Source organism: Triticum dicoccoides, chromosome 5B, assembly GCF_002162155.2.
Source record: "Triticum dicoccoides isolate Atlit2015 ecotype Zavitan chromosome 5B, WEW_v2.0, whole genome shotgun sequence".
Lineage (NCBI taxonomy): Eukaryota > Viridiplantae > Streptophyta > Magnoliopsida > Poales > Poaceae > Triticum > Triticum dicoccoides.
This window is the reverse complement of record NC_041389.1, coordinates 335,512,671-335,526,910: the sequence shown is the minus strand read 5'-3', so window position 1 is coordinate 335,526,910 and position 14,240 is coordinate 335,512,671. Positions and strand designations below refer to the sequence as shown.

Here is a 14,240-nt window from a genome sequence, read left to right as displayed (position 1 = left end):
AGGAAGTTGTGGGCGAGTTAGGAGCGAGGCCGAAGAAGGCAAACTGTGAGCTGGAGAAATGGCGACGGCGTGGGATCTCAGAAGAGAAAGTGAAGGAGGTGGCGTGGTGGAGAGGAGAGGTAGCACGCCTAGAGCACATAATCCATATAAAGTGGAGACAGAGAGCGTACGTATGGTGGTTGAAGGAGTGGGGGAGGAACACTAAGTTTCTACATAAGTGTGCTACCGCGAGGAAGAAGAATAACAAAATTAAGGAGTTGAGGAGGGATGATGGCTCGGTGGTGGCGGGGGGACCCGAGATGACTAACTATGTGTGTTCTTTTTTTCAGGATTTGTTCACCTCAAAACGCAGCACCAGATCTTCGGGGATGGTGCAAAGTGTCCAGGCGCGGGTTACACTGCAAATGAATGAGTGCCTCATGAAAGAGTTCACAAAAGAGGAGATAAAAGTAGCCCTCGATCAGAGATTGGCGATTTGAAGGCACCTAGACCTGATGGTATGCCATCGTTGGTGTATAAAAAACACTGGAGCATGATGGGAGGAAGGATTGTGGAGGAGGTGCTGCATGTGTTGAATGGTGGACAGATGCCGGAAGGGTGGAACGATACATATGTGGTGTTGATACCAAAGGTGAAGAACCCCAACAGGATAAAGGACTTGAGGCCTATAAGTTTGTGCAATGCTCTATATAAGATTGTCTCAAAGGTGCTGGCTAACCGACTAAAGATTATCTTGCCCGAGGTGATCTCAGATAACCAAAGTGCGTTTGTGCCAGAGCGCTTGATAACATATAATGTCCTTATTGCATATGAGCTCTCCCACATGCTGCTGAACAAAAGAAAAGGAAAAGAGGGCTACGCAACGATCAAGGCTGATATGAGCAAGGCGTACGACCGGGTTGAATGGAGCTTTCTCAAGCTGACGATGGAGAGGCTGGGTTTCTGTAATGCATGGGTTGTCACTGCCGTTTGGTACCAAATAAAGGTTAATGGCAGCATCACGGAGCAGTTCGTGCCTACCTGGGGGCTGCGCCAAGGGGATCCCCTCTCACCGTATTTGTTCGTCATTTGTGCAGAGGGCCTGTCTGCGCTATTGCAAGCGGCTGAGAGAGAAGGGAGGCTGGGGGTGTTCGAGTATGTTAGGGGGCTCCGGCCATTTCCCACCTATTCTTCGCAGACGACTCGGTCCTAATGATCAAGGCCAACAGTACTGAGGCGAATGAACTGAAGCGAATACTTGACTTGTATGAAGAATGCTCGGGACAGTGCATCAACAAGGAGAAGAGTGCCATCATGTTCAGTGCAAATACACGTGTGGAACAAAAGGAAGATGTGAAGAGGGGCGTCGATATTTCATGTGAAACCTGGAATGAACGCTACCTCGGATTACCTATGTATGTGGGACGATCTCGCAAGCAAGTATTTACATACTTGAAGGATGCAGTTTGGCGACGAATGCAAGGGTGGAAGGAATGACTCCTAGACAAGGTGGAAAAGGAAGTGCTTGTGAAGGCTGTGGCCCAAGCCATCCCGCCATATGCCATGTCTTGCTTCTACCTGACAAAAACCCTTTGTGATGAGATAAGCTCGCTCATTGCAAAATTTTGGTGGAGTCAGCAAGATAACGAGTCCAAAATACATTGGATTGGATGGCCAAAACTGACGAAAGCCAAGGCGCAGGGAGGCCTAGGCTTCAGAGACATACATTCCTTCAATTTAGCGATGCTATCTAGGCAAATATGGCGGCTGATCCAGAAACCAGAGAGCCTGTGTGCCCAAGTGCTGAGGGCAAAGTATTATCCGGACGGCAATATCCTGAGTGCAGCACCGAGGGACGACATGTTGGGGAACGTAGCAGAAATTCAAAAAATTTCCTACGTAACACCAAGATCTATCTATGGAGAGACCAGCAACGAGTAGAAGGAGAGGAGAGTTTGCATCTACATACCCTTGTAGATCGCTAAGCGGAAGCGTTCAAGTGAACGGGGTTGATGGAGTCGTACTCGTCGTGATTCAGATCACCGATGATCAAGTGCCGAACGGACGGCACCTCCGCGTTCAACACACGTACAGCCCGGTGACGTCTCCCACGCCTTGATCCAGCAAGGAGAGAGGGAGAGGTTGAGGAAGACTCCATCCAGCAGCAGCACAACGGCGTGGTGGTGATGGAGGAGCGTGGCAATCCTGCAGGGCTTCGCCAAGCACCTACGGGAGAGGAGATGTGTCACGGGAGGGAGAGGGAGGCAACCAAAGGCCTTAGGTATGATTGCTCCTCCTTTTCCCCACTATATATAGGGCCAAGGGAGAGGGGGAGGGCGCAGCCTTGCCCCCTCCTCCAAGGAAGGGGTGCGGCTAAGGATGGGGAGGAGTCCATCCTCCCCAAGGCACCTCGGAGGTGCCTTCCCCTTTAAGGACTCTCCCCTTTTTCCTTTATCTTGGCGCATGGGCCTCTAGGGGCTGGTGTCCTTGGACCATGTAGGCCAAGGCGCACCCCCTACAGCCCATGTGGCCCCCCGGGGCAGGTGGCCCCACCCGGTGGGCCCCCGGGACCCTTCCGGTGGTCCCGGTACAATACCGATGACCCCGAAACTTGTCCCGATGGCCGAAACAGGACTTCCTATATATAAATCTTTACCTCCGGACCATTCCGGAACTCCTCGTGACGTCCGGGATCTCATCCGGGACTCCGAACAACATTCGGTAACCACATACAAGCTTCCTTTATAACCCTAGCGTCGTCGAACCTTAAGTGTGTAGACCCTACGGGTTCGGGAGACATGCAGACATGACCGAGACGTTCTCCGGTCAATAACCAACAGCGGGATCTGGATACCCATGTTGGCTCCCACATGTTCCACGATGATCTCATCGGATGAACCACGATGTCAAGGACTCAATCGATCCCGTATACAATTCCCTTTGTCTATCGGTATGTTACTTGCCCGAGATTCGATCGTCGGTATACCGATACCTTGTTCAATCTCGTTACCGGCAAGTCACTTTACTCGTTCCGTAACACATCATCCCGTGATCAACTCCTTGGTCACATTGCGCATATGATGATGTCCTACCGAGTGGGCCCAGAGATACCTCTCCGCTTACACGGAGTGACAAATCCCAGTCTCGATTCGTGCCAACCCAACAGACACTTTCGGAGATACCTGTAATGCACCTTTATAGCCACCCAGTTACGTTGTGACGTTTGGTACACCCAAAGCACTCCTACGGTATCCGGGAGTTGCACAATCTCATGGTCTAAGGAAAAGATACTTGACATTGGCAAAGCTCTAGCAAATGAACTACACGATCTTTTGTGCTAGTCTTAGGATTGGGTCTTGTCCATCACATCATTCTCCTAATGATGTGATCCCGTTATCAACGACATCCAATGTCCATAGCCAGGAAACCATGACTATCTGTTGATCACAACGAGCTAGTCAACTAGAGGCTCACTAGGAACATATTGTGGTCTATGTATTCACACGTGTATTACGATTTCCGGATAATACAGTTATAGCATGAATAAAAGACAATTATCATGAACAAGGAAATATAATAATAATACTTTTATTATTGCCTCTAGGGCATATTTCCAACAGTCTCCCACTTGCACTAGAGTCAATAATCTAGTTCACATCGCCATGTGATTAACACTCACAGGTCACATCACCATGTGACTAATACCCAAGAGTTTACTAGAGTCAGTAGTCTAGTTCACATCACTATGTGATTAACACTCAATGAGTTTTATGTTTGATCATGTTGCTTGTGAGAGAGGTTTTAGTCAACGGGTCTGAACCTTTCAGATCCGTGTTTGCTTTACAAATCTCTATGTCATCTCCTAGATGCAGCTACCACGCTCTATTTGGAGCTAATCCAAATAACTGTTCTACTTGGAGCTATTCTAAATTATTGCTCCATTATATGTATCCGGTCTCTCTACTCAGAGCTATCCGGATAGGTGTCAAGCTTGCATCGACGTAACCTTTACGACGAACTCTTTTACCACCTCCATAATCGAGAAAATTCCTTAGTCCACTAGTTACTAAGGATAACTTTGACCGCTGTCTGTGAGCCATTCTTGGATCACTCTTGTACCCCTTGACTGACTCATGGCAAGGCACACTTCAGGTGCGGTACACAGCACAGCATACTGAAGAGCCTACGTTTTAAGCATAGGGGACGACCTTCGTCCTTTCTCTCTATTCTGCCGTGGTCGAGCTTTAAGTCTTAACTTCGTACCTTACAACTCAGGCAAGAACTTCTTCTTTGACTGATCCATCTTGAACACCTTCAAGATCATGTCAAGGTATGTGCTCATTTGAAAGTACCATTAAGCGTTTTGATCTATCCTTATAGATCTTGATGCTCAATGCTCAAGCAGCTTAATCCAGGCTTTCCATTGAAAAACACTTTCAAAATAACCCTATATGCTTTCCAGAAATTCTACATCATCTCTGATCATCAATATGTCAATAACATATACTCATCAGAAATTCTATAGTGCTCCCACTCACTTCTTTGGAAATACAAGTTTCTTATAAACTTTGTATAAATCCAAAATCTTTGATCATCTCATCAAAGCGTACATTCCAACTCCGAGATGCTTACTCCAGTCTTTAAAAGGATCGCTGGAGCTAGCATACCTTTATAGCATCCTTAGGATCGACAAAAACTTTCTGATTGTATTACATACAACCTTTCCTCACGAAAACTGGTAAGGAAACTCGTTTTGACATCCGTCTGCCAGATTTCATAAATACAGCTAATGCTAACATGAATCCGACGGACTTTAAGCATCGCTACGAGTGAGAAAATCTCATCGTAGTCAACTCCTTGAACTTGTCGGAAAACACTTCGCCACAAGTCAAGCTTCATAGATGGTGACATTACCATCCACGTCCGTCTTCTTCTTAAAAGATCCATTTATCTCAATGGATTGCCGATCATCGGGCAAGTCCATCAAAGTCCATGCTTTGTTCTGATATATGGATACTATCTCGGATTTCATGGCTTCTAACCATTTGTCGGAATTCGGGCCCACCATCGCTTCTCCATAGCTCGTAGGTTCATTGTTGTCTAGCAACATGACCTTCAAGACAGGATCACCTTACCACTCCGAAGTAGTACGTGTCCTTGTCGTCCTACGAGGTTTGGTAGTGACTTGATCCGAAGTTTCATGATCAATATCATAAGCTTCCACTTCAATTGGTGTAGGTGCCACAGGAACAACTTCCTTTGCCCTGCCACACACTAGTTGAAGAGACGGTTCAATAACCTCATCAAGTATCCACCATCCTCCCACTCAACTCTTTCGAGAGAAACCTTTCCTCGAGAAAGGACCCGATTCAAGAAACAATCCATATTGCTTTCGGATCTGAATTAGGAGGTATACCCAACTGTTTTGGGTGTCCTATGAAGATGCATTTTATCCGCTTTGGGTTCGAGCTTAATCCTGAAACTTTTCACATAAGCGTCGCAGCCCCAAACCTTTAAGAAATGACAACTTAGGTTTCTCTAAACCATAATTCATACGGTGTCATCTCAACGGAATTACGTGGTGCCCTATTTAAAGGAATGTGGTTGTCTCTAATGCCTAACCCATGGACAATAGTGGTAATTCGATAAGAGACATCATGGTATGCATCATATCCAATAGGGTGCAACTATGATGTTCGGACACACCATCACACTATGGTGTTCCAGGCGGTATTAATTGTGAAACAATTTCCACAATGTCTTAATTGTGTGCCAAAACTCGTAACTCAGATATTCATCTCTATGATCGTATCATAGACATTTTATCCTCTTGTCACAATGATCTTCTACTTCACTCTGAAATTACTTGAACCATTCAATAATTCAGACTTGTGTTTCATCAAGTAAATATTCTCAACATCTACTCGAATCATCTGTGAAGTAAGAACATAACGATATTCACTGCATGCCTCAGCACTCATTGGACTGCACACATCAAAATGTGTTACTTCCAACAAGTTGCTATCTTGTTCCATCTTACTGAAACCGAGGCTTTTCAGTCATCTTGCCCATGTGGTATGATTTGCATATCTCAAGTGATTCAAAATCAAGTGAGTTCAAACGGTCCATTTGCATGGAGTTTCTTCATGCATATATACCAATAGACATGGTTCGCATGTCTCAAACTTTTCAAAAATGAGTGAGTCCAAAGATCCATCAACATGGAGCTTCTTCATGCATTTTATACCGATATACTTACGTGGCAGTGCCACAAATAGGTGGTACTATCATTACTATCTTTTGGCATGAACATGTGTATCACTACGATCGAGATTCAATAAACCATTCCTTTAGGTGCAAGACCATTGAAGGTATTATTCAAAAATAGAGTAACCATTATTCTCCTTAAAAGAATAACCGTATTGCGATAGACATAATCCAATCATGTCTATGCTCAACGCAAACACCAATCTCGGTGGTAGAGGGAGCGTACGATGCTTGATCATATCAACCTTGGAAACACTTCCAACATATATCGTCAGCTCACCTTTAGCTAGTCTCCGTTTATTCCGTAGCTTTTATTTCGAGTTACTAACACTTAGCAACCGAACCGGTATCTAATACCCTGGTGCTACTAGGAGTATTAGTAAAGTACACATTAACATAATGTATATCCAATATACTTCTATCGACCTTGCCAGCCTTCTCATCTACCAAGTATCTAGGGTAATTCTGCTCCAGTGGCTGTTCCCTTTATTACAGAAGCACTTAGTCTCGGGTTTGGGTTCAACCTTGGGTTTCTTCACTAGAGCAGCAGCTGAATTGCCGTTTCATGAAGTATCCCTTTGTTCCCTTGCCCTTCTTGAAACTAGTGGTTTCACCAACCATCAACAATTGATGCTCCTTCTTGATTTCTACTTTCGCGGTGTCAAACATCGCGAATACCTCAAGGATCATCATATCTATCCCTGATATGTTATAGTTCATCACGAAGCTCTAGCAGCTTGGTGGCAATGACTTTGGAGAAACATCACTATCTCATCTGGAAGATCAACTCCCACTTGATTCAAGTGATTGTTGCACTCAGACAATCTGAGCACAAGCTCAACAATTGAGCTTCTCTCCTTAGTTTGCAGGCTAAGAAAATCGTCGGAGGTCTCATACCTCTTGACGTGGGCACGAGCCTGAAATCCCAATTTCAGCCCTCGAAGCATCTCATATGTTTCGCGATGTTTCGAAAACGTCTTTGGTGCCTCTACTTAAACCATTTAATTGAACTATCACGTAGTTATCAAGACGTGTATGTCCGATGTTCACAACATCGACAAACGACGTTGGGGTTCAGCACACTGAGCGGTGCATTAAGGACATAAGCTTTCTACTGATCGCATAATCGCTACTATCAACTTTCAACTATATTTTCTCTAGGAACATATCTAAAATAGTAGAACTAAAGCGCGAGCTACGACATAATTTGCAAAAGGTCTTTTGACTATGTTCAGGATAATTAAGTTCATCTTATGAACTCCCACTTAGATAGACATCCCTCTGGTCATCTAAGTGATTACATGATCCGAGTCAACTAGCCCGTGTCCGATCATCACGTGAGACGGACTAGTTAACGTCGGTGAACATCTTCATGTTGATCGTATCTACTATACGACTCCTGCTCGACCTTTCGGTCTTCGTGTTCCGAGGCCATGTCTGCACATGCTAGGCTCGTCAAGTTAACCCTAAGTGTTTTCGCTGTGTAAAACTGTCTTACACCCGTTGTATGTGAACGTAAGAATCCATCACACCCGATCATCACGTGGTGCTTAGAAGCGACGAACTGTAGCAACGGTGCACAGTTAGGGGAGAACACTTCTTGAAATTTTGTAAGGGATCATCTTATTTACTACCGTCGTCCTAAGTAAACAAGATGCATAAACATGATAAACATCACATGCAATCAAATAGAGTAGTGACATGATATGGCCAATATCATATAGCTCCTTTGATCTTCATCTTCGGGGCTCCATGATCATCTTGTCACCGGCTTGACACCATGATCTCCATCATCATGATCTCCATCATCGTGTCTTCATGAAGTTGTCACGCCAATGACTACTTCTACTTCTATGACTAACGCGTTTAGCAATAAAGTAAAGTAGTTTACATGGCGTTCTTCAATGACACGCAGGTCATACAATAAATTAAGACAACTCCTATGGCTCCTGCCGGTTGTCATACTCATCGACATGCAAGTCGTGAATCCTATTACAAGAACATGATCAATCTCATACATCACATATCATTCATCACATTCTTCTTGGCCATATCACATCACATAGCATACCCTGCAAAAACAAGTTAGACGTCCTCTAATTGTTGTTGCATGTTTTACGTGGCTGCTATGGGTTTCTAGCAAGAACGTTTCTTACCTACGCAAGACCACAACGTGATATGCCAATTGCTATTTACCCTTCATAAGGACCCTTTTCATCGAATCCGTTCCGACTAAAGTGGGAGAGACTGTCACCCGCTAGCCACCTTATGCACCAAGTGCATGTCAATCGGTGGAACCTGTCTCACGTAAGAGTACGTGTAAGGTCGGTCCGGGCCGCTTCATCCCACAATACCGTCGAAACAAGATTGGACTAGTAACGGTAAGCATATTGAACAACATCAACGCCCACAACTACTTTGTGTTATACTCGTGCAAAGAATCTACGCAATAGACCTAGCTCATGATGCCACTGTTGGGGAACGTAGCAGAAATTCAAAAATTTTCCTACGTAACACCAAGATCTATCTATGGAGAGACCAGCAACGAGTAGAAGGAGAGGAGAGTTTGCATCTACATACCCTTGTAGATCGCTAAGCGGAAGCGTTCAAGTGAGCGGGGTTGATGGAGTCGTACTCGTCGTGATTCAGATCACCGATGATCAAGTGCCGAACGGACGGCACCTCCGCGTTCAACACACGTACAGCCCGGTGACGTCTCCCACGCCTTGATCCAGCAAGGAGAGAGGGAGAGGTTGAGGAAGACTCCATCCAGCAGCAGCACAACGGCGTGGTGGTGATGGAGGAGCGTGGCAATCCTGCAGGGCTTCGCCAAGCACCTACGGGAGAGGAGATGTGTCACGGGAGGGAGAGGGAGGCAACCAAAGGCCTTAGGTATGATTGCTCCTCCTTTTCCCCACTATATATAGGGCCAAGGGAGAGGGGGAGGGCGCAGCCTTGCCCCCTCCTCCAAGGAAGGGGTGCGGCTAAGGATGGGGAGGAGTCCATCCTCCCCAAGGCACCTCGGAGGTGCCTTCCCCCTTTAGGACTCTCCCCTTTTTCCTTTATCTTGGCGCATGGGCCTCTAGGGGCTGGTGCCCTTGGCCCATGTAGGCCAAGGCGCACCCCCTACAGCCCATGTGGCCCCCCGGGGCAGGTGGCCCCACCCGGTGGGCCCCCGGGACCCTTCCCGTGGTCCCGGTACAATACCGATGACCCCGAAACTTGTCCCGATTGCCGAAACAGGACTTCCTATATATAAATCTTTACCTCCGGACCATTCCGGAACTCCTCGTGACGTCCGGGATCTCATCCGGGACTCCGAACAACATTCGGTAACCACATACAAGCTTCCTTTATAACCCTAGCGTCATCGAACCTTAAGTGTGTAGACCCTACGGGTTCGGGAGACATGCAGACATGACCGAGACGTTCTCCGGTCAATAACCAACAGCGGGATCTGGATACCCATGTTGGCTCCCACATGTTCCACGATGATCTCATCGGATGAACCATGATGTCAAGGACTCAATCGATCCCGTATACAATTCCCTTTGTCTAGCGGTATTTTACTTGCCCGAGATTCGATCGTCGGTATACCGATACCTTGTTCAATCTCGTTACCGGCAAGTCACTTTACTCGTTCCGTAACACATCATCCCGTGATCAACTCCTTGGTCACATTGCGCATATGATGATGTCCTACCGAGTGGGCCCAGAGATACCTCTCCGCTTACACGGAGTGACAAATCCCAGTCTCGATTCGTGCCAACCCAACAGACACTTTCGGAGATACCTGTAATGCACCTTTATAGCCACCCAGTTACGTTGTGACGTTTGGTACACCCAAAGCACTCCTACGGTATCCGGGAGTTGCACAATCTCATGGTCTAAGGAAAAGATACTTGACATTGGCAAAGCTCTAGCAAATGAACTACACGATCTTTTGTGCTAGTCTTAGGATTGGGTCTTGTCCATCACATCATTCTCCTAATGATGTGATCCCGTTATCAACGACATCCAATGTCCATAGCCAGGAAACCATGACTATCTGTTGATCACAACGAGCTAGTCAACTAGAGGCTCACTAGGGACATATTGTGGTCTATGTATTCACACGTGTATTACGATTTCCGGATAATACAGTTATAGCATGAATAAAAGACAATTATCATGAACAAGGAAATATAATAATAATACTTTTATTATTGCCTCTAGGGCATATTTCCAACACGACATTTCCTACACCTGGAGGAGCCTCCTTCATGGACTGGAGCTGGTCAGACACGGCTACATATGGCTCATTGGCGATGGGCAGCAGGTCGATATCTGGGAGGACCCATGGCTTCCAAAAGCTTGGACGCGGCGGGTGCAAACACCAAGGAACGGAGTCCTGCTCAACAAAGTGCATGAACTTATAAACCCCACCAATGGGAAATGGGATGAGCAGCTAGTACAGGATATCTTTGTCCCAGAAGATGTCGATCTGATCCTTGCGATTCCTTTGCGGGAAGGCATGCATGATTTCATCGCGTGGCACTATGACGAGAAGGGCATGCATTCAGTAAAGCAAGTGTATAAACTACACGTGAAGATGCAAGAGATAGCAAGTGGAGTTGAGGCAGGCCGGAGTGGAGAACTGCATGGCTCTCTCAATGCGTGTGAGAATACGTACTGGAGCCGGATATGGAAGATGCCGTGCCAGAGAAAGATCAGAATGTTCACATGGCGTTTGGCCCACAACTCGCTAGCCACACGCGCTAATCTAGAAAGAGGTAATAGCACCGGGAGTCCTCGAACTTGTCCAGGATGTGATGATCTAGTCCAAAACTTGCAAAAGCAAACTATTGCATCCCACAACTTGCATCCAATGTGCAAATTTAGTCCTAGCCAATCAGACCACGACAAGTGGAGCCTAGTCAGCAGAGCCGGTCAGCGCAGAACTTTTTGCAATTCCCCCCTGGCCTTAGCACTAATGAACCCGCCTCCCCTCCCCTCCTCTCCTCTCCTCTCTTCTCTCCGCTCCACCCACTCCCCCCTCTGCTCCATCTCTGCTTCTCCGGCCAGGCCGTCGGCGGCGGCAGCAAGAACAGCCGCAATGTGGTGGGTGGTGGTGCTTAATTGCAGAATGGGCTTCAACTAATTAAGGCGCGAATTATTTTTGACGGTTGGAACGCTGTGTGCATGCTGTCAGGTGGAGGACGTGGGCGCGGTGCGGCTGTTCGTGCGCCTGCCGATCAACTCAGTGATGGACGGCGCGATGGTGAACACCGCCAGGGGCATCGAGGCCGGGATGCGCGCCGTGAAGCTCATGGGCGTGGACGGCGTGGAGCTGTAGGTGTTCTGGTCCGTGGTGCAGCCGGAGTCGCCGGACAAGTTCTCGTGGGCCAGGTACCGCGCCGTGGCCGATATGGCCCGCGACGAGGGCCTCAGCCTCCGCGTCTCCCTCCGCATCCACTGTTCGCCGGGCGGCAGCGCCCCCAAGCTCTCGTCCTGGGTCGGCGCCGCCGCCGCCAAGGACCGCGACATCCTCTTCACCGACGGCGCCGGCGGGCGCCACGAGGACTGCCTCTCCTTCGCCGTCGACGAGCTCCCCGTGCTCGCCGGAATGCCCACCTCCAGCGCTACGAGGCCTTCTTCCGCAGCTTCGTCGACGCCTTCGATAACCTTTTCGAGTCCACCATCGCCGTGCGTAACTAACTAAAGATGCCATACCAATGCCTCCATTTTTGTCCTGCATTTTGTTCATTAAACTAGGGCCGATTGATGGTGCTCAGGACGTGACGGTGGGGCTGGGGCCGAACGGCGAGCTCCGGTACCCGTCGTACCCGCCGGGGAGCGACGTGACCCAGTTCATCGGCGTGGGCGAGTTCCAGTGCTACGACAAGTACATGCTGTCGCAGCTGAGGCAGCACGGGGAGGCGCTGGGCAACCCGATGTGGGGCCTCGCCGGCCCGCACGACGTGTCGCGGTACAACGAGTCGCCGGACTCGAGCGAGTTCTTCCGCGACCACGGCTCGTGCGACAGCCCCTACGGCGACTTCTTCCTCTCCTGGTACGCCGGGAAGCTCCTCAGCACGGCGACCGCGTCCTCGGCATGGCGAGCCGCGTGTTCGGCAGCAAGCTGGTGGAGCTCTCGGCCAAGGTGCCGTTCATGCACACGTTCATCGGCCCGGCATGGACGTGTGCATGAACAAGCAGCAGCGGAACACGGGGTCCATCCCGGACAAGCTGCTAGTGCAGATCAAGAACGCGTGCCGGCGGCACGGCGCGCGCATCGCCGGCGAGAACGCGTCGCTGGTGATGATGCACACCAGCAGCTTCCCGCGATCAAGAGCAACATTGTCACCGCGGAGCGGATGAGGCCGACCTTCTTCACCTAAAGGCGGATGGGGGCCGAGTTCTTCTCGCCGGAGCACTGGCCGCCCTTCATGGAGTTCGTGCGCAGCGTCGTCTGCGGCGAGTGGGACGAGGACGACGAGACGGCCGCCGACGTCTCCAGCTACGACGAGGTGCCGCAGCCAGTTTGACACATTTTTCTTAATCATCCATCAGCCCAGATGAGATGAGATATGAGATATGATCCGATCCGGTTACTTTATTGGATCGAGAGTTCTGAATTTCATATTTTTCTTCATTTGATGAGGCTGCTGTATTATGGTTATACTGTCTCAAGATTAGTGCTAAGGCGAGGGGGGTAATTGCAAAATGTGCTGCGCCGACCGGCTCTGCTGACTAGGCTCCATTTGTCGTGGTCTGATTGGTTAGGACTAAATTTGCACATTGGGTGCAAGTTGTGGGATGCAATAGTTTGCTTTTGCAAGTTTTGGACTAGATCATCACATCCTGGACAAGTTTCAGGACTCCCGGTGCTATTACCTCATCTAGAAACCAGAGGGATGGTTATCGAAGACACTCGTTGTCTTCTATGTGCGCGCAACGTCGAGGATGGTGGCCACCTTTTTATTCCGTGCAAGGAAGTTAAAGAGGTGTGGCGAGCGATGGGGAAGGAAGCTGTCAGGATGGAATTGGAGAGATACAACCCCTATGGGATGTAATGGATCACTTGTGGTCACTGAAAATGGAGGATAGAGTGCAGATTTTGTACTTCTGGTGGGAGTGGTGGAACGAGAGGAACCGTGTCAGGAAGAACGAAGGCAGAACACGGGCAGCGGAGATAGTGCACCGGACTAAGATAGCCACCATGGAGTACTGGGAGATTCTGGGGAAGAAGGAGCAGCACTCGTCAAGGGAGAAGACCAGATGGTAGGCACCAGAAGCAGACGTACTGAAGTTTAACATTGATGGTGCCTACGTGCCAGGAAGCTCACACTCTGCGTGGGGAGTGGTGGCCCGGGATCATACTGGAGATGTAGTAGCTTGCATGGCAGGGAGGAATGAGCATGTCCATGATGCATTCGCAGCTGAGCTACGAGCGGCCGAGGGCGTGGTGGAACTGGCTGCCCATCTTGGGGCGATCCGGATCAGCATCGAAACTGATTCACAACTTCTCCAGGCGGCCCTTACCCAGAAGGAGCCTAGCTTTTCAGCGTATGCCTCGGCCCTGGACGACCTGAAGATCCAAATGAGGCTATGGTTCTCCAAGTGTGATGTAATTGCATGCAGACGGGAGGCCAACGGTGCTGCGCATGAACTTTCTAAGCTAGGATATGCATGTAATGTGAATGAACCCATCATATGGGATGTCAATGTTCCGCCGTCTGTGGCTGGAATTGTTTCAGGCGATATGCCTAACCTGGTTGCGTAATAAAGCGTTTTGCTTTGACCCTCAAAAAAAAAAACTCAGCACAACTAGCTTCACTTGTTTGTTGGATGTGAATTTTACCGTAGAGGAAAAATCAACGGAAACAAATAAGAATTTTAGGCACCAAAACCATATGCACTCCCAAGTTTTAGCATTGATTTGTTGTATCTTTTTTAACTTTCTACCTAATAATGAAGCTGCGATCGCCGTTTGTCATGTTTTTTGCAGAAAA

General features: G+C 48.4%; 1 pseudogene; it reads left to right on the top strand.

The window, feature by feature from the left end:
- Positions 1-535: 535 nt before the first annotated feature.
- Positions 536-12,773, top strand: LOC119309486 (annotated as a pseudogene).
- The last annotated feature ends 1,467 nt before the right edge of the window (positions 12,774-14,240 follow it).